General features: G+C 38.4%; 1 long non-coding RNA gene across 1 annotated transcript in view; it reads left to right on the forward strand.

The window, feature by feature from the left end:
- Positions 1-3,030: 3,030 nt before the first annotated feature.
- LOC311590058 overlaps positions 3,031-19,510 on the forward strand; it is a 30,234-nt gene continuing 13,754 nt past the window's right edge. Inside the window, exons 1-4 of the long non-coding RNA XR_014776747.1 lie at positions 3,031-3,557; positions 7,230-7,276; positions 9,429-9,621; positions 12,996-13,068. This is a non-coding gene — a long non-coding RNA (uncharacterized lncRNA). The remainder of the gene's footprint in view (positions 3,558-7,229; positions 7,277-9,428; positions 9,622-12,995; positions 13,069-19,510) is intronic.

The raw sequence follows: 19,510 nt of genomic DNA on the forward strand, positions 1-19,510 counted from the left end.
TAAAGCACAGAGACAAATCTTTACAAGTTTTTCCTTACCTAATGGACCAATGGCATTCTAAAATTCTGATTTCACAACTAACTACCTTTGAACCTTTCTGTCCATGAGTGTCTGAACTATAATTTCATCATTTGGAAAATGCAGATTATGATGGGAAAAGGGGTTGTTGTAATATTACATGTAGATGATGCTTTTCAAACCTTAGAATAAAGCCTAATGCTGGCTAGTTAGTCCTCTAAGGTACAATGAGTTCTGTTGATGTTATCATTGCCCGTGTCACTTCAAGAAAGAACATAAATTTGTGTTTAAAAAGTCTGAAGAAGTGACCTTGGGATGCCCAGCTGGAATCATTATATCTGTAACATAACCTGTATATCTAAGACTGTTGTGGAAACATTATAAGAATCAGAATACTAAGATGCCTGCTGTAAGGCAGTAAAGCTCAACAAAATGGTTGCCTACACAAAGCCTGCATAGTGCATGCTGTTATGGACAGGGAAATTTGAAAACTCCCCATCTTTAGATTAAGAGCCACAGACAGTTGGTGATGAGAAGGGGAATATAGTTTAGCCCAAGGAGGAACCTCCTAATTGATTGTCCAATCCCAAACAATTAGCCTTAAACGCATGTGCACAAAAATAGCACTAAATGGATTCAATACACTGTATATTCATACATATATGTATATACATAGGTAAAACCAATTAAAGAACCATATGAATTTGAGAGAGGTATGGGAGGAGTAGGAGAGATGAAAGAGGAGGGTAGAAATGATACCAACACAGTGCTCATTTAATACATTCTCAAAAAAAATTTAAAAATGTTAACAATTTATACTAGTGTAGAAAGCTGAATGTATTGGAGCCATGTTAATTGGAACTCATGAATACATTGTGGCTGTGATGCTGTGGTTATCTTTTAAATTTTCAAAACACAGCAACTGGAATGAATGGATTTGCAGCCTAAATCTATAAGTCTAAAGATCTTTGAAGGTTTTATTGACTTTAAAAGGAGAAAAAAGAGGAGGCAATATTTGAGATCCGGGATAAAAGCTCAGAGCATCAGGAGTGGGTAAGCGGAGGTCAGGATTAGTTTCTGTGGGTGTATTGATGTCTGTGATTGTTCATCACAGCAGCAAAGCTGCCTCCATCAGAACCCATATCGTGTACTTAATCCTCAGCAGAAACTTTATTTCTGACAGCAGGAGAAAGTATGCGTGTTTGAGTACTGGACTCACTCCAGCTTGTTCTCTCTCTTCTCTGTCTGTTATTTCCAACTACAATACAAAATGTGCAAATTTGCTGCTGCTTAGCAAACCTGTATCACTGAGGCAATAGATAATAACTAATGGTGACCAGAGAGAGCCCCACTTCTTAAATATATAGGACCATATAGCTGAATGTGGAGGGGTCACAAAAAATCTTTGGTAACCGAAAGAGGTTTATAAATGAACAAGGATCAGAAGAAATGAAAACTCAAAGTTAAATGAGCGGTGAACACAAGGTACTCCTGGAAGTTCTCTCATGCAGCAGTGTGCTTGCCTCTGTGGCAGCCTTCCTCCTGAACACAGAATATGTGCACCATGAGCGCAACATCTGCACCATACTGAATCAAAACATTATCTGAAACACTCTGACTAATATTCAAGACTGCCATAGGTTGTGGATTACAGGATCGCTAATGTACAAAGTTACCCGCTCTTACTGAAATATGACATATCAGCTGTTTTTTTTAAAGCATTTAATATGTTCTTATGTTGTCTCACCATGTTACATATCCAGGTAATCTATCATAGGATGTCATTGTAGGATGTTTGGTTTTTTAATTTGTTGTCTGGGGCTCGGTGGATAAGAACATTTCTTACTTTCTCAGAGTGTACATTGAGTTCAGCACCCAGTGCTCACATTTTTGTTAATAAGTATATACAAATCCAAGTTACGAGGATCTGAAGCTTTCTTCTGGCCTCCTCAGGCACTAGACATGCATATGGCATACATACATACATACATACATACATACATACATACATACATACACACATACATACAGGCAAAACACTTGTATGCATACAATAAATGTCAAAAAAAATGTTAGTTACTTTCTGACCGTCAATTAAATGGCTTTACATGTAAGCCTAATGATCTGAGTTTAATGCTGAGATCCCAGAGGGAGAGAAAAGAACCAATTCCTGACACTTTTTTCTCTGAACTTCATAAGCACACTGTGGCATGCAAGAGATTCCACATATATACATCACACACAGTGATGATGATAATAATAATAATTAAAATGAATAATCATTTACTTTGAGACAGGGTCTTAGTGTGTATCTCCTGCTGGCTTAGAACTAAACAGGTTCATCTCTAACTCATAGAAATCTACTCTTCTCTGCTTCACAAATGCTAAAGTTAAAGGGATGTGTCACCAAACCCAACCCTGTTTAGTGAATTTTTGTTTTCCTTTAGAACAATATTATCAACAAAATCTTAAATTGACCCAAACATATTTCTGTCATTTAGTACTACATACTTATATGAAATACATTTTCAGGACTGAGAGCAATAAAAATCAAAATATTATTCAGCTCTGAAAAATGTCAAGCATCAATATTCATCCAGGATTTATTTCTGTATGTAAAATATAAACAAGCACATTCGTTACTATGCAAATGTGTTTGCTTCTTTAATAAGTGAAGAAATTATATTTATATCAAGGAATTGCCTTATATATTTCCTTATGACTTATCATCGGTAAATGTTGGGTCTGAACATCTGTTGTATTATAGCTGTATCCCTGGGGTCTTGAAAACAGTTCTCAGGTAAAATAGCAGTGAGTGAAGAAAGACTAAGAGGCTCTACCAGAGGAGGAGGAAACAGTCTTCTGGGTGCTTTCAGTGCAATGTCTCCGTTGGCCCCATAGAGGCACTGGAGGCAGAAGTCATTGCCCGGCTCCCCTCTCCCCTCCCCCGCTGGATGGCCAGGGAAAGAGAATGACAGTTGAAGAAACTCCTTTGAAGTGATGCTCAGAAGCAGAAGGCCCTGGCAGCATGGCTGCCAGGCACTTAACAGGACAAGTAGATCTCAGTGAGAGATTAAAAAAAAAAAACCACAGCTAATTCTGGTCAGCATTGATTTTTTAATTTTGCCTTGTAATGATAGTAAATCAATTTAATAGAGAAGACGACTGAGGATGGATAAGCTAAATGAACTGCCCCTGGTCCTGGAGTTCTTTCCAGGGGAGAGCTAGATGAGACCTGAGCTTGCTTAATTTTTGTTTTTGTTGGCTTCTAAAAACAAACAAACAGACAAACAGGAAAACCCTGTTGGTCTTCTTCCCAGTGTTTTCACATGGTGTGGTAGTCACTCTGCATCCCACACTGCTTCAAGAACTGCTTTTCACCCCCAAGTAACAGATTGGCTTACATTTACAAATAAGAGTTTTGAGAGCTTAGCACTTAAATGTCAACACTGGGTGCATCTTTAAATAATAAATACAGATATTCTAATTATTCAAGCAATGCCTAATCACACCTATTGAATTTGGATAACAATATAGAGGTAAGAAAAACTTTGGAACGTGCGTTTTGAAATAGCTATTTATAAAAGCTACTAATAAACAAAAAATAATAATATGCTCGAGTCTAATAAAAAATACAGTTATTGCAACATTAAAATCCATGAAGAAATTAGCAGGGCATTTTAAGCAATTTTTTTTGTATAGAATAAGCTGGTAAAATCATCTCAACTTGAGATCATTATTGGTTAATGAAATTATCTTTCAGAGATTCGACACTAATAAACCAGTGCTATCACAACATTTTATGAAGTAAGAGAAAAATGCAAAGATAACAGACTACGGTGCATTGTATATCATCCAGCATTTCCTATGAAGCATGAGTCTAGCATCTGTGATGGGGCTCACGTGAGAAGGGGTACAGCAATTCTACACTTGCCAAGAAAATCATCACATAGTTTACCTGATATATTATTACTCAGCGAGATTATAGATCCCCGCCGCCGCCACCACCACCACCACCACCACCACCAGTCATCTATGAGCTAAGGAAGGCTCACTTGGCTTAATTGGGGGGTACACAGTAGCAGCATAAGATGGTTGCCAAACTTCTTTTCTGTATCTCATAAATCTATTTTCTACAAAACAAAGGTTGATGCAGGAGACTGCATTTATGTCATGGTCTGATTTAGGAGTCAGGCCTTTAGTCAACAAACGTTGTTGAACACCTAAAATAGCTGAAAATATCATCTTCAGAAAAATACTTTGTTTCCCCTAAAGAAGCATACAGCTCAGTAGGAGGCATATTTTTGAGCCTAAAAGCCTTCATTTCTTTGTTTATGACTAAACTCTGGTCACTGTTGCTAACTAGAAGCCACCAGTTTAACTCTTTATTTTTAGTTTCAAGAGCTAAAAGCTTCATACTGGTTACAGGCACCTTAGATCTAGTCCTAAAGCCACACATAAAAGCCACACTGCTTCCTGTCAGGTCCAGGAACTACCCAGACTCTGAGCAAAAAGTCAGAGGGCACTCGAGAAGAGGTAGAGGATTTCTCTGTCTAAGTCACTGGGGAGGGTCAGATCTTCTCAGGAATTATCTGCAGATGGTGTCTGCTTGATTCTGGTCCCCCAGCCATGCCTGTTCTCTGGGCTCTGAAGAGACAGGTTTATATAATAACACACTCCCAGACTTCATTCCTTTTCTGACTGTGCAAGCATGCCTCCAGGAAGTCTCCTTTGTCTCTTCAGGAAAAGTTGAAGAACTCACTCAAGGAGCCGAAGTCAAATATTTCAGTGTTTTTTCCAACATTCCCACAGAATGCACAGCACTGTGATAGAGGTTGAGTGTGGAAGAACTGCAGGCTTCGTCCCAGGTGAAAGCAGTCTTGGCGGGCTTTACCCCTTGGAAACATCGCAAATACCCCCCACTGAGATTGACATTGTGTTAGACTGAGTGGACCCATCCTCAGGCCAGAATTCAGAAAACAGACTGGGGCCTCTGGTTATTGAGTTTCTAATCAAACATTGATGGGAGGCGGGACCCAGAGGCAAGACAGGCCATTGCGCCCTAGAGAGGGATGCAGGCAGAGAGGGGAGGAGAAGGCTGCAGGTGCAGATCGGTGAGGATCAGATCTTGGATGGGGAAAGGATCAGTGTGCAGGCCCACAGACACCAAGAGATCCATCCTGTGGAGCTGATACCTGAAAGTTTTATTCTTGTTTCCCTTTAACCTTTTTTTCCCTCCTGTATAGGATAGTTTGTTTGTATTATAAAGTCTAATTGTTAAGAAACAAAGCCAACAGGTGAGTGTCAGGGAAAGGCTCACTTACTTAGCTCCTGGGAATTTATGGGCAGATCTGGTTCACCAATAACTGCTTGGAAGTAGGAGCCAAAGGACTACTTCCCTCCTCCAAACCCTGCACTATCTCTAATCTAAGCCTCTGAGCATACAGCTACAGAGTCAGGGCTAATAGGGGAGAACCAAGGACTTCCTGGGAACCAAAGAGTTCATCTAAGCAATCTACTATGACCCTTCCAGGAAACAGATGGCTTCTACTAGTGCTTCTATAATCCATTGGCATACTTTCCCATAGAGGATCCAAACTTACAAAAAAATCCACTACATCCCTTTGTAATCCTTAACTCCAAACAAATTGAAGACCTATATGTAAGACTGCTAACTCTGAAACTGCTAAGGATGTATGTGAAAAGGAAGCCTTGTACACCACTCATAGCAATGCAAATTGGTCCAGCCACTAAGGGCATCCATATAGAGGTTCTTCAAAATATTAAAAGAAGAACACTCATGTGGTCCAGGTATAACACTTCAGGGCATAGGCTAAAAATAATCTAAGTCGGCATAACACTGGGCCATCAGCATCCCTGTTAACTATAGCATTATTCATGTAATTAATTATAAAATCAGTCTAGTTGGTCACCAAATAAATAATGGAGAAAGAAAATATGGAATATATATATATTTTTTTATTTATGTTCAGTATATATCTATGTCATTATCTCAGATACCAGAAATCTAAAATTGATCTAAGAAGAAAATGAACTGAGGGGATTGTTTGGATAATTTGCTTAATGCTTAAGCTACTTTTACCTATCAAAGAACTTTACTTTCTAGAATTAAGCACCACTGAGCAATCTGCTTGTGATTCACATGGATTTGTTCACCATACCATTCATCTTAGGATTGACGGTTTCTTTATTAAAAATCATAAAAGTTTTCCTTTACTAATATAAAATTTTTAAAGACCTTAAAATATCTTGTTATGATTTGTGTGTGGGTTTCAAAGACCCTGACAAACTCATAGTAATTAAAAGGTTGGCTTCCAAGGTGGCACTGTTGAAGATGGTGACACGTTAAGAGGTGGGTCCCAGGAAGGTTCAGAGGATCAGAGGAATGTTCTGGAAGGTAGCTTACCTGGGAATCTTTGGTAAGGTCATTATAAGTGCTCACATTTCTTCCTACCCAGCTTGCTCTTCCTCTTTCCTATCACCTCAAATGCTTCAGTTATTGTTCACCATGCAATTCTCTGCAAAAGTGAGACTATACAAATGCTGCACACTTGACTCTCCAAAACTGTGAGGAAAATAAACTCCCTCTCACAAAGTTGGCTTTCTTGGGTATTTTTAATGTAATGCAAATATACATACATGCAATTTTCTTTTAGTTTTCTTCTTACTGTGGCACCAACTTTCTTGTCTCTTTAAAACAGTTAATCTTGTCTACAATTGTAGGTATGAAAACCAATATTTATTTATAATTAGTGTTCTAAGTTACCTAAAGACAGCAACCTTATCTTTAGGTTGAGTAACTAAACACTGGTGAATAATCAATGTATTAAGGTTGGGCAAGAAATTTCAGCCCTCTGGATTTAGGTCTTCCACTTTAAATTAGATTATTTTGTCAAAATAAAACCCATCACTCTCTCCCTCCATTTGGTAGTGTGATTTCCAGAAATGGACCCTGAATTATCTCATGATCTTAAAAATTTAGATTCAGAGAAAATTTGTAAATAATATTGTATGTGAGGAATTTCAGAAATAGAACACTGAGATCCTTTTCTCTCTTTAAAAGACAGTGGAAAATGCAGCCATTATAGCCTTGAAAGTGAGTAGAATCGATATAAAATACTAAAAGCAGGCAATAGGTGTTAGACAGTTGCTTCCTGTTTCTGAGATGAATTTTTATTCTTACATTTCAGACATTAAGACTGCAACAAACTGAAATTGATTCTGCTTGAACAAAACAGTAAGTAGCTCTCCCACCATAAAATCTTTAAATTCATCTTTCACCTTCAAATGTAGTAATGTTCTTATGAAATAGTCTCAACTTCGGAGTGTATTGATGTTTAATTTACCTTAGAAACGTTAAGTATAAATATTTAAGCAGCAAGGGAAAAGCAAGGGCTCACAACATTTGGAAATGTGGTGTTACAGGCTTAGTTTTTACCATACAGAAAAAAAAAGTGAAACGTTTCTTTCTCCAGAATTTTATGAAAGTTTACCATAAGATAAAATTTATAGTTTGCCAACAGTATAAAAATTCCATACAAATGTAGGTCATGGTATTCAGCCCCTAGTTCTGTCTCTTGGCTGCAGTATATTGGGGCATTCAATTGGCTTCAACTCTGCTTGAGTGTCAGTTTGTGCTGGCAAGACACATTAAATGACTTGAGGAACCAAGACAAAGTTCCATCATATTACTTTCCTATCCTCCAATCACAGGAGCCTTTATTGTCTCATGTGTGTAACTGTCACTTCTTTATCAGGAGTTCTTACCTGATATGGTTTTGAACAACTTTCTGGGGTGGATAAGAAGAAAAATAAATAAATAAACAATAGATTCCTTAATCAGCTTCCATGCAAGAGAACAATCACCTTATTCATCTGTACTATATCCAACATTCCCAGCTTACTCTGAGAGGCTGATTCCACCTACCCTGATGGATGGCTCACCCTGGATCTCATGAGCTTTTCTTTCATGGATTACTGTCTCATGGCCATTTACTGCCAAATGGATTTCAATTAACTCATTGGAGGGGAGAAGTATCAGTTTGACGAAGGAAAGATCAATTAGTCAAGAATTTTAAATATCTGTTAAGTACTAATCTGTACACTAGGCCATGCTAATGGAGTTTTAAAAAAAAAATCCCTTCCCTCTCTCCAAGAGCCCGTACATAGCCTAAGAGGGAATAAGCGTAATATACCAAAACAAATTGCAAGCTAAAGAATAGGATACACAAGTAAGAGTTACACAAATGTGAGGAGTGTTAACAAAGTATCTGACAATTCCCAGAGCAGCAGGACTTCCTCTATCCTCCCCTGTGCTTTCCACTAACCTGGATTATGCAGCACCACAAGACGCTTGTCTCAGAGGGCATCTGGTGTTTTCATTCCCACTTACTGATATTATTTCTCATAGCTAAAAATCTCTGCACCTTGGATCCAAAGAGACTTGTGTTTGTTTAATTCTGACAAAGGCTTTATCATTTAATATTTTTCTCTATAAGTTTCAACTCATAACTTTTCAAAAAATCAACACTGAATTAACTTTCGAGTAAGTCATAGGAGAAAGAAGAATGCGTTGGTTGCTATCCGCAGACAATGCCTCTTAAGTGACATTAAAAACTAATGAACAATATCATCCAATCTGACATGAGCCAGGATGGATTCAGATGCAGTGAAGACATATTACACTCATTCTAAAATGTGAAAAGGGAATTTCATTCCAAGAAGAGAAAAAGCCTATCACACCTTATAAATCCTTTTCTCTAGCTTCAAAAGAAAGTGTGAGTCAAATTTGATTTATAACGTAGGTGTGTGCATGTAACTCTCCCAGGGGATCTGTTTGTGTTGAAGACAATAGCATTGCTCCCCAGAACACTGCCAGCACAGTACCAGCACAACTCCATAATTACAGACGCTCAGGGCATAGTTTCAATCAGATACTGAGGGATCTAAAATGTCAAGAGATGTTTCCCAAAATTAGTTGAGTCAAGCTAAAGGGCTTTTCTCCTAACAAATTAATTCACTGCATTGTTTTATACTATGAGTGCACTGTAGTGTGTACAAGTAGATGTGAATATATAAGCATACATGCATTTTCATAAACTTATTTGCCACGAAATTTCACTTATAATAATTTAGTCAAGACAGTTATTTAAGACAATCATTCTATTTTACGTAATACTGTCAAATTCAAAAATAAAAACAAGCCTTACTTGGTATTACCACATTAACATGACAGATTCCAGAAGAGCATCACGATTTAATGGACTTCTATGGTGAACACATAGAAGATAGTTCACTGTGGTCATCCTTATGGTCTTTGCTATTATATTATTTAAACGGCTTCATGTGGGCATGGCTGAAACTCAGGTAAAGTTTTGCTTTTTTTGCAGGTACAAGGAAAAAAAGACTTCCAGTGTGGCTTTTAAGCACACAAATACTTTAAGAGGATTGCTCTGGCAGGGCACCTGTAACCTGAGATCAACATGCACTCAAATATTCCAGGAGAGATAGTTTCCCAAAAGCAGTATTAATCTCCTCATGCTCACAAAGGGCAAAGCCTTTTATGAAGGAAACTGAAGATAGGTAACATTTGGGGGATGTGACACAAATTTTTGCTGAAAGGTCTCATTTTGACTTGGAAAACCAAAGTTGATACAAACCATTACATTTTGTCCTACTTGTTTTTAAAGGAGCCTCATAAAACTGGACAAGCTGGTCAATTCTCTTCCTGCATTATGAATCCTTTATCTGATAGATTCCACATGGATATGTTTCTGTTTGGACTGTTTCTGTCTACCTCCTCTGGTCCGGAGTTATTACAGTTAGTACATGTGAGACTACGTAAGAACAAAACCCTATACCCAGAAGTACCCACATTTAATCTGAAGGACCAAAATGCAAAGATAGCTCTTGTACTAATGTGAAATTGAAACGAGATGAATTCCTTACCTATTTTGTATATGGTATGACAGAGGGAAAATGGTGACGGGTAAATTGACTTCTGAGATGAATGTGCATCACTCTTACTAAGTTAGAAACCATCCAGACAAACAGCATGGGCAAACTCAGGCATGTACTCTCTTCCAATCCTCAAAAATCACTTATACGTCAGTAGCACGGTTGCTGGGTAGACAAACTATGTCAGAAGATTTGGACTGCTTATCTTTTTTATTTTTGTTATTCCTCTCAAAAAGAAATATATACGGTGTTTCTACAGTTCAGGCATATAATAGCTTTTTGGTTCAACATCAGGGCCTCTGTCTGAGGTGACATAAAGGGATGAATCCATGACTAGATGGGTTGCCTGGAACTTCTTCAAAAAGCTTAGCTTTAAAGCTGATGGAGGAAACCATAGTATAAGTGACACTCTCAGAGAGTCTATGTATACCCATCAGATGAAGAGGAATAGGGAAATAAGTCTGTTAGAACATCATGGTTTGCCCATGATACCTAGACTGAGCTTTGAAATTCATGTGTTCAGGAAAGCATCTGTCAGCATGGCTCCTTACCTGAGTAGGACGTGAAAGTCCCGGAATTCAGTCTTCTGTCCCTTGAGACTGACTCACCATGTTTGATGTAGGATAGCCATCTTTGGAAAATAACTTTAAAGGAAGATACACAGAAACAGACCATGAAATTATCCAGAGACAAAATGTCTCAGGAAAAAAAAATGCAGAAGTCTGATATTCCAAAATGATAAAAGGTAGCCTTGCCCCATGTCACTCTCAAAATGCCAGAATTTCACAATCAGTGCGCGTAAGGGAAAGGACCAGCACTTTATGGAAGGGAAAGCATTTTGAATTGTATTAGCAGAACCAATAGAATGACTAGAGAGTAACAGAAATTTCATTATCCTACATGACAGGGTCAGAGTGAGTAATCCAAAAAATGGACAAGAATAGGGCACTTTAGTGGTTCTAATATGGTACTACATGCCTGTAGTTCTGGCAAGCTGCTGGTCTGTGGAGAGCCACAGATAGCAGCGCCCCCTGCTGCTTCCCCGGCGCAATGCGCCCCTTATGCGCATGCGCAGTGTGCCCCCCTTGCACATGTGCAGTGCGCCCCTTTTGCGCATGCGCAGTGAGCAAGCCCCTTATGCGCATGCCTGAAGGCATGGCGTGAGGTAGCATGATTCAAATAAGGCATAGCGTGAGGTGGCGTGATCCGAACGCACCAACCAAGAGCGACAACGTGGCAGTCTCTGATAGGACCAGGCACACTATAAAGGTTCTGTGGGAGCTTTTCCCGGGGTCACTCCGGTAGTCCAGGATCCTGAATAAACTGTGGCAAGAATAGTTCCCGGTGTTGGTGTCTTTCCTGCTGGTCGGGGGCGGCATCAACACTGGTCCACATAGGAAGCCCACCAAAAGATGGTTGTAACATCAGGCAAGGAAGCAGCAGCAGCAGCAACAAGGTAGATAAATTCCCCCATTGACAGTGAAGGCCAAGCCAATGTTAAAAAAAAAAAACACAAACAAACAAAGTTCTGTCTTCCATATCCTTTTATCCAGGCTGCTACCAGAAGGAGCTGTGCTCATTCAGGGTGAATCTTTTCACATTAAAGAAGACAGTCAAGACAATCTCTCACACACTTGCCATAGGCCAACCTGATGTGGACAATGTCCCCACTGAGCCACCCTTTGCAGGCTATTCAAGGCTGTGTCTAGTTGACAGTTAAAACAGGGGAATGCTGAAAGGAATGGACAATCGGCTCATCAGGTGCTGTGTGAGGTGGTGGTGAGATCTTCATTCATGTAAAGCCAACTTGTTAATATCTATGTGATTGTTAACACATAGAACAGAAGAACAGGATGAAAACAAAGCAGGTAAACAGAAGAAAATAAAACAAGACACAAAGCAATGGCAGTGGGGAGGGAGGATGAGAAAACAGTAGGTAAGCAACATGAATTGCCTTCAGTCAACAAGTTTGGCTCACTTCAAGTGTGTTTCCACTAAGAGAGGGAGGTGCCCGCTGATAACCTTTTACAAAGGACTACCTATTCCTATTTTCTCAGGATTCTACATAATACTTTTGTCCGGCTCAGCTAGTAGAAGGCAGTATTAGAGAATGTCAAAGTATAACGCTTTTTGTAGCCTCACATTTAAATTATTTGAGAACGAAAGCTTAAGAAAGAAGCTAATTAATTTCAAAATGTCAATTTTCTTGTGATGAAGCCAATTAAACGATGTTGTTTTACAGCTTCTACTCAAAAACACCATTAATAGGTCCTACTCCCACGGTCACCTCCACATCTAATCACTGGGTTCGTATACTCCCTCTTCTCCACCTCAAAGCTCAGTCAGATATAACTGTCCAAGATGGCTGTTTCTCTAACCTCTGCCATAGTAAAGAAAAACTAACTTCCAATGCAGAGACTTCGGCTTACCTTCAGAATATGAGTCCGGGGGGGAAACGGTTTGACCTCCCAAATCAATGCATGTTATTATTTATCTAAAATATAGGTTTTACAACAAGTGATAAATCCCCATGTGTATTTAATAGAAGCAGTCATTTAATAGGATTTCAATAAATGTTAATTGAATTGGCAATTGGAGGCGGTTAAATGCGTTCTAGCCCCAAAGCAATGAAATCCTTGGACGACATCAGGAATGTGGGTATGAAGATGTGTAAATGAAGAAGCATTCAGGAGAACACGTGATGTGGGGAAAGAATGGCTGCTCGGCTGCAGGAAATGAATCATCCCTTTCCAGGTTTGCTCGGTCCTATAGAGCAAGAACCATTCCTCTAGGTGGATTGCATCTACTGGGTATCAAAGTGGCATTCCAAGACCCTGGCAATGATGAAATAGCTCAGGACTCCTCACTTGGGCAGTTCCTGGCCACAAGGTTTCCAACTTTTCCAAGGTCAAGTATTTCTTTCTGCCCAATAGTTCTTATTTTCTTACTTTCATAGTGTTGTTAATTAATGAGCATTTTGTGTCCCCACCTTTCTGTAGCTGCTTCCAGAGAACCCAAAATATGGAAGGATGGGTGTCTGGCAGAGGATGAAATAAATGGCTCAGCATCTTGGTAAGAAAGAACAGTTCATAAACGACCACCATAGACATGAACAGCAAGTAAAAAATTTATAACCTCCTGTTTGAGAGAATTGCTAAGGATAAAAATATCTGTAAAAGATGGGCTGGGGGGGGCGGAACTCACAGAAATTGTGACATTTAAGGGATACAAGGGGAATCCACAATGTAACAAAGCATCCCAGGGAGCTAGAATGAAACTTTACATGACACTTGCATCCTTAAGAAGAGGAGTGAGAGCAGGAAGGTGACTTTCAGAAACAGACTATAAAATTTCACGGATGAGATGTGGAGAGAGTGAGGGCTAACCAGTACACTCAAGAAGTTTGAGTAAAATAAAGAAAAACTTATACAGTGGGAAAATAGAGAAAGAAGGGTGTAGAGATCAGAACGAGAAAAACAAAAGGCAGCCGTGTTAGGAAGCAGAGACAGCTGCGGAGATTAAAGCGGCAGCACCAGGAGAGCAGTAGCTAAGAAAATAAGAGACGGAGCTGAATGCCAACTGAGAGAAATCAGATTACATGAGTGTGCAAAGAGAACACAAGTAGTTACAAGCCCAAAGCCTCTGGGAACAAGCGCTATTCCATCCCTGGGGCCGTGACTAGGAGAGAACTGAAATCCCCTCCAACTAATGCAACAGCTAATCAGGAAATCACGCAGCCATGTTAACCTTGAAGAGGTCACTTCTGTGCTGAATCCCTCGGTGTAAAACAGGGACTATAATCTCACTGGGCTCTCACAACACACAGAAGGGCAAACACACATCTTCTGTCAACACCACAGAATAGCCATCTAAACTTTTTTTTTCAATGTCCTATTCTGACTTCATCTTTGAAATATTATTTTTACAGAATTTATTTTCATACAAAGAACAGTTATATTAATTTTATTGTAATTATAACTAAATGTCTGGCAGAAACAATTTTAAGTACTTTAAATTTTTCTTTGAGAATTTTATACATATTACACTGTTTTAATTTCCTTCACCCCTCTCTGTCTGTCTGTCTGTCTGTCTGTCTGTCTCCTCTCTCTCTCTCTCTCTCTCTCTCTCTCTCTCTCTCTCTCTCTCTCTCTCTCACACACACACACACACACACACACACACACACACACACACACACTCCTCCTGTATTGCCCCTGCCCAACATCTCACTTCCAACTTAATGTCTATGGGTGTATATGTGTGTGCATGGACATGTATCCCTGTTCATATCCAAGTGGACACGTGCATGTTTGTGTGTGTGTGTGTTCAACATACCAGGGACTATATCCCCAAAGAAAACTGTTTTTTTTCCTCCAGAAGCCATCAACTGTCAGTAGCTCCTCAGCTATGACTGGGAGCTTGTGTGCCTTTCCTAATCCATCATGAAATACTGACTTGTTTAGTCTTTAGTTCTTGTACAGGCATCTCAATAGCTACTGTGTGTTAATGAGTGCAATAGTCCTGTCTGTTCTTTTCAGACAAGGTTTTGCCCCAGTTGTCCTCAAGCCCTGGTTCTTATATTTATTATTGTGAAGTATATGCACAAATGCATAGATATATAAATACAATCTGCTGAGCCCATTTAGTGTTCCTTGTGTGCATATGATTTCATGGCTAACCAAATTATCTTGGATATCCAACTATGTATGTAGTTCATCCACAGGGAGGACTAATTCTCCCTCTCTTATCAGTCTTTAGCTTTCTGTAGTCCTTTGTCTTGGGGTGGGGCACTATGTCATGCCTCCTTCCATATTTGTATGTACCTTGGTCATGTCATTGTTCAGGTAATGCTTAGGAAGCCATATTATTGCAGTAGCATTAGCTTCCCTATCATTTCTAATTAATAAAACCCCACAGAATATTTCCTGATTCTCTGGCTCTTACAATCTCTTCATTATGTTTTCTTCAATGTTCCTTGAACATCATATGCAAGATTTGAGTTGTAATTGTACCCCCCCCAATCAACTGTTCTTTATATTTTGATCATTTGTGGTGTTTTGTAAAGAATTCCATCTTGATAAGTAAGTAACTAAAAAAAAAAGTCAAGGAAACAAGTTTAACTATTAAAGAGTGGGTTATAGATCTGAATGGAGAGTTCTCAAAGGAAGAAATTAAAATAGCTAATAAATATCTTCAAAACAGCTCTAGATTTTCATTTTGCCCCAGCTAGAATAGCTGAAATTCAAAGAAAACTTCTGATAATGCTGGAGAGGAGTTGGGAAAGAAGAACCCTCATTATCCTTTGCTGGTGGGAGTGTAAACTTATGGAGTCACACTGGAAATCAATGTGGCCAATTATCAAAGATTTAAAAATAAATCTACAATATAATCCATGGTTTATCACTCCTTTCCATGTGGACTCAAAAGACTGATTACCTATTCTGCTCAGTCATACTCATTGCTGTTCTGTTCACAGTATCTAGGACTTGAAAACAACATTAATATTCTTCAACTAGTGTATTAGTCAGGTTCCTCAGAGAAACAGATAATAACACACACACACACACACACACACACACACACACACACACACACACACACACAATTTATTACCATTGCTTACAGCCCATGACCCATCCAGTCTAGTAATGGCCGTGTATAAATAGAGGGTCCAAGAATCTAACAGTTGTGCAGTCCACAAGGCTGGATGTCTCAGCTGGTTTTCAGTATGCACAGGGATCTCAAAGAAATAGACTCTAATATCAGTGAAGGAATGAACTCACCAGCTGGAGTGGAAACATGCAGGCAAAGAGAGCAAGCTTCCTTCTTCCTTGTTATTTATATAAGCAGCTGACAGAAAGTGTGGCCCAATTAAAAAGTGGATCTAACCTCAAAATATCTGATTTAAAGGTATATCTTCCTGCCTAAAAAGAGTCAGATTAAATGTGGTTCCTCCCACTTCAAAATGACTTAATTAAGAAAAAAAATCTTTCATAGGTGACCCTAGGATGCCTGGGTTTTGGTTAATTCCAGATTAATCAAGTTCACACCTAAGAAGAGCCATCTCATGCCCACCTCTTATCAACTTGACATACGATAAAATTTCCTTATGTCATGCTTAATTTCCAAATGAAAAAAACAAAGAAACCAAGTCATAATTATTCATAACATGATACAGACATTCCTCACATAACTGCAAACCCATTATAAATTTAGAACAAGTTGCAATGGGTACGTTAATAATTTTTTAAAAAGTGTATGTATGCATAATGAAATATGATTCAGATGTTTAAAAAAAAAGATGAAACCGTAACATTTGGAGAAAAATGCATAGAACTAGAAATATGTACGTGTATGATTTGTGTAATTTATAAAGTAGTAGGTTTCCATATCACTTTAAGAATATCTTTAGTGTTACTTACTCCTCCTCTTCCTCCCTTCCTACTTAAATTACCCCTGATAATTCTCCTTTCCTTCATATCACCTATGTTCTACTATCTGCCCTCCTTTAATATTTTCTTCTTTTTCCTGCTAAGATGATTCTTTTCCTGGTTTCCTGAGATAAACACTTAAAGATGTGTGGCCCTTATAGGATCATATGTTTCACTACTTGATCACCAGTTGGTGAAGCTGCATAGAAAGAATTAGAAGGTGTGGTCCTGCTGGAGCTGTGCCAATAGAGATGGGATTTCAGGTTTCAAAGGACTCCAGCAATTTCTAATGTGCTGCCTATATCCTGCCTGCAGATTGAGATGTGAATTCTTAGCCATTCTTGCTGCCATGCCTTTGTTCTGTCATCGTGGACTCTAACCCTCTGAAATCACAAGTTGCCTGCATCATGGTGTATTGTCCCAGCATGAAAAGAAACTAAGACGTAGAAGTTTCTAGTGAGTCATGGTTTCTGAGATTTCAGTCCTTATGCATTGGGTCTGTTGATTCTGGATCTATGGTGAAGCAAAAACAGGACCATGGGAGGATGTGGAAGGAAGAGGCTCTTTAATTCACAGTGGGCAGAAAGCAGGGAGAAGCAGAGAGAACAGAGAAGGAGTACAAACTCTAAAAACACACTCAAAGTCACCCACTTCCTCCAAATAACTGAGGATTTCAGAGCCTCTCAGAACACTGCCACAAGGATTAAAAACTCATTTTGTATTCAAACCTTAACAGTACCACATCGCTTATATTTTTAATTGAAAGTAAATTTTCTTACATACAACATCACTGAGACAGAAGCTAAATGGAGAAATAATGAAACTAGTAGATGCCATGAATCAAAAGGACCTAACAGATATCTACAGAATATTTCCTCCAACACACAAAAGAATATACCTTCTTCTCAACACCTCATAGAAGGCTCTTCAAAACTGACCATGTACTTGGTTACAAAGCAAACCTCAACAGATTCAAGAAGAATGAAATAACCCTTTGCCTCTGAACAGACCACCATGGATTAGAGCTGGAACTAAACAATAGAAACAATATAAATTTTACAAACTGATGGAAACTGAACAACTCCCTACTCAATGACCTCTGCTCAGGGATGAAATAAAAAAAGAAATTAAAGACTTCCTAGAATTCAATGAAAATGAAGGCACAACATACCCAAACTTATGGGACACAATGAAAACAGTGTTAAGAGGAAAGTTCATAGCATTAAGCACTTACATAAAGAAATTGGAGAGATCCTATATTAGCAACTTAACAGCATACTTAAAAGCTCTAGAACAAAAAGCAGACACACCCAAGAGTAGATGGCTGGAAATCATCAAACTCAGAGCTGAAATCAATAAATTAGAAACAAAGAATATAATTCAAAGCATCAATGAAACTAAGAGCTGCTTCTTTGAGAAATCAACAAGATATACAAACTCTTAGCCAACTCACTAAAAGGCAGAGAGACACTATCCAAATCAACAAAATCAAAAATGAAAAGGGAGACATAACAACAGACACTGAAGAAATCCACAGATTCATTAGGTCTAACTTCAAAAGCCTATATGCCACAAAATTTGAAAATCTAAATAAAATGGACAATTTTCTTGATAGCTATCAATTACCAAGACTGAATCAAGATCAGGTAAAGAAATTAGTCATTTATCTGTGAAGGAAATAGATGCAGTCATCAAAAGTCTCCCAACCAAAAAAAGCAGAGGGCCAGTGGGATTCAGGCCAGAATTCTACCAGAGTCTCAAAGAAGAGTTAATACTAATTCCCTTCAAACTTTTCCACAAAATAGAAATAGAAGGAGCATCAATCTATGGGGCCTCAGTCACCTTGGTACCTAAACCACACAAAGACTCAACTAAGAAAGAGAATTTCAGACCAAATTCCCATAAGAACATGATGCCAAAATATTCAATAAAATGCTTACAAACTGAATCCAAGAACACTTAAAAAATATCCTTCACCAAGACCAAGTAGGCTTCATCCCAAGCTGCAGAGATGGTTCAATACATGGAAATCCATCAATTTAATCAATCATATAAACAAACTGAATGAAGAAAGTCATGTGATCATCTCCTTAGATGCTGAAAAAGCATTTGAAAAAAAATCCAATACCCATTCAAGTTAAAAAGTCTTGGAGAGATCAGGGATACAAGGCACATACCTAAACATAGTAAAGACAATACACAGCAAGCATATAGCCAACATCAAACTAAATGGAAAGAAACTTAAATCAATTCCACTGAAATTAGGGATACAACAAGACTGTCTACTCTCTCTGTGTCTCTTAAATATTCTACTTGAAGTCCTAACTAAAGCAATAAGACTACTAATGGAGATCAAAGGGATACAAATTGGAAAGTAAGAAGACAAAGTATCACTATTTATAGATGGTATGATACTATACATAAGTGAACTCAAAAATTCTATCAAGGACAGCTGATAAACACCTTCAGCAAAGTAGCTGGATAAAAAAATCAATTCAAAAATAGCAGTAGCCCTCCTTTATACGAAAGACAATCAGGCCAAGAAAAAAACTAGGGTAACAATACCCTTCACAATAGCCACAAAATAACAAAGTATCTTGGTGTAACTCTAAGAAGCATGTGAAAACCTTGTATGAAAATAACTTCATGTCTTTGAAGAAAGAAATTGAAGAAGCTATCAGAAGATGGAAAGACCTCCCATGCTCATGGATCGGCAGGATTAACAAAATAAAATCCTAACAAAAGCCATCCTAACCAAAGCAATCTACAGATTCAGTGAAATTCCCATCAAAATACCAACACAATTCTTTATATACCTTGAAAGAACAATTCTCAACTTCATATGGAAAAACAAAAATCCCCAAATAGTTAAGGCAATCCTATCTAATAAAAGATCCTCTGGAGGTATCTCCATCCATAATCTTAAACTGTTATATAGAGCAGCAATAATAAAAACAGCATGGTACTGGCATAGAAACAGACTGGTGGACCAATGGAATCAAATCAAAGATGCAGAAATAAACCCACACACCTATGTACACTTGATTTTTGACAAAGAAGCCAAAACCATACAATGGGGAAAG

This window comes from Acomys minous, assembly GCF_964271855.1.
Source record: "Acomys minous genome assembly, chromosome: 19".
Taxonomy (NCBI): domain Eukaryota; kingdom Metazoa; phylum Chordata; class Mammalia; order Rodentia; family Muridae; genus Acomys; species Acomys minous.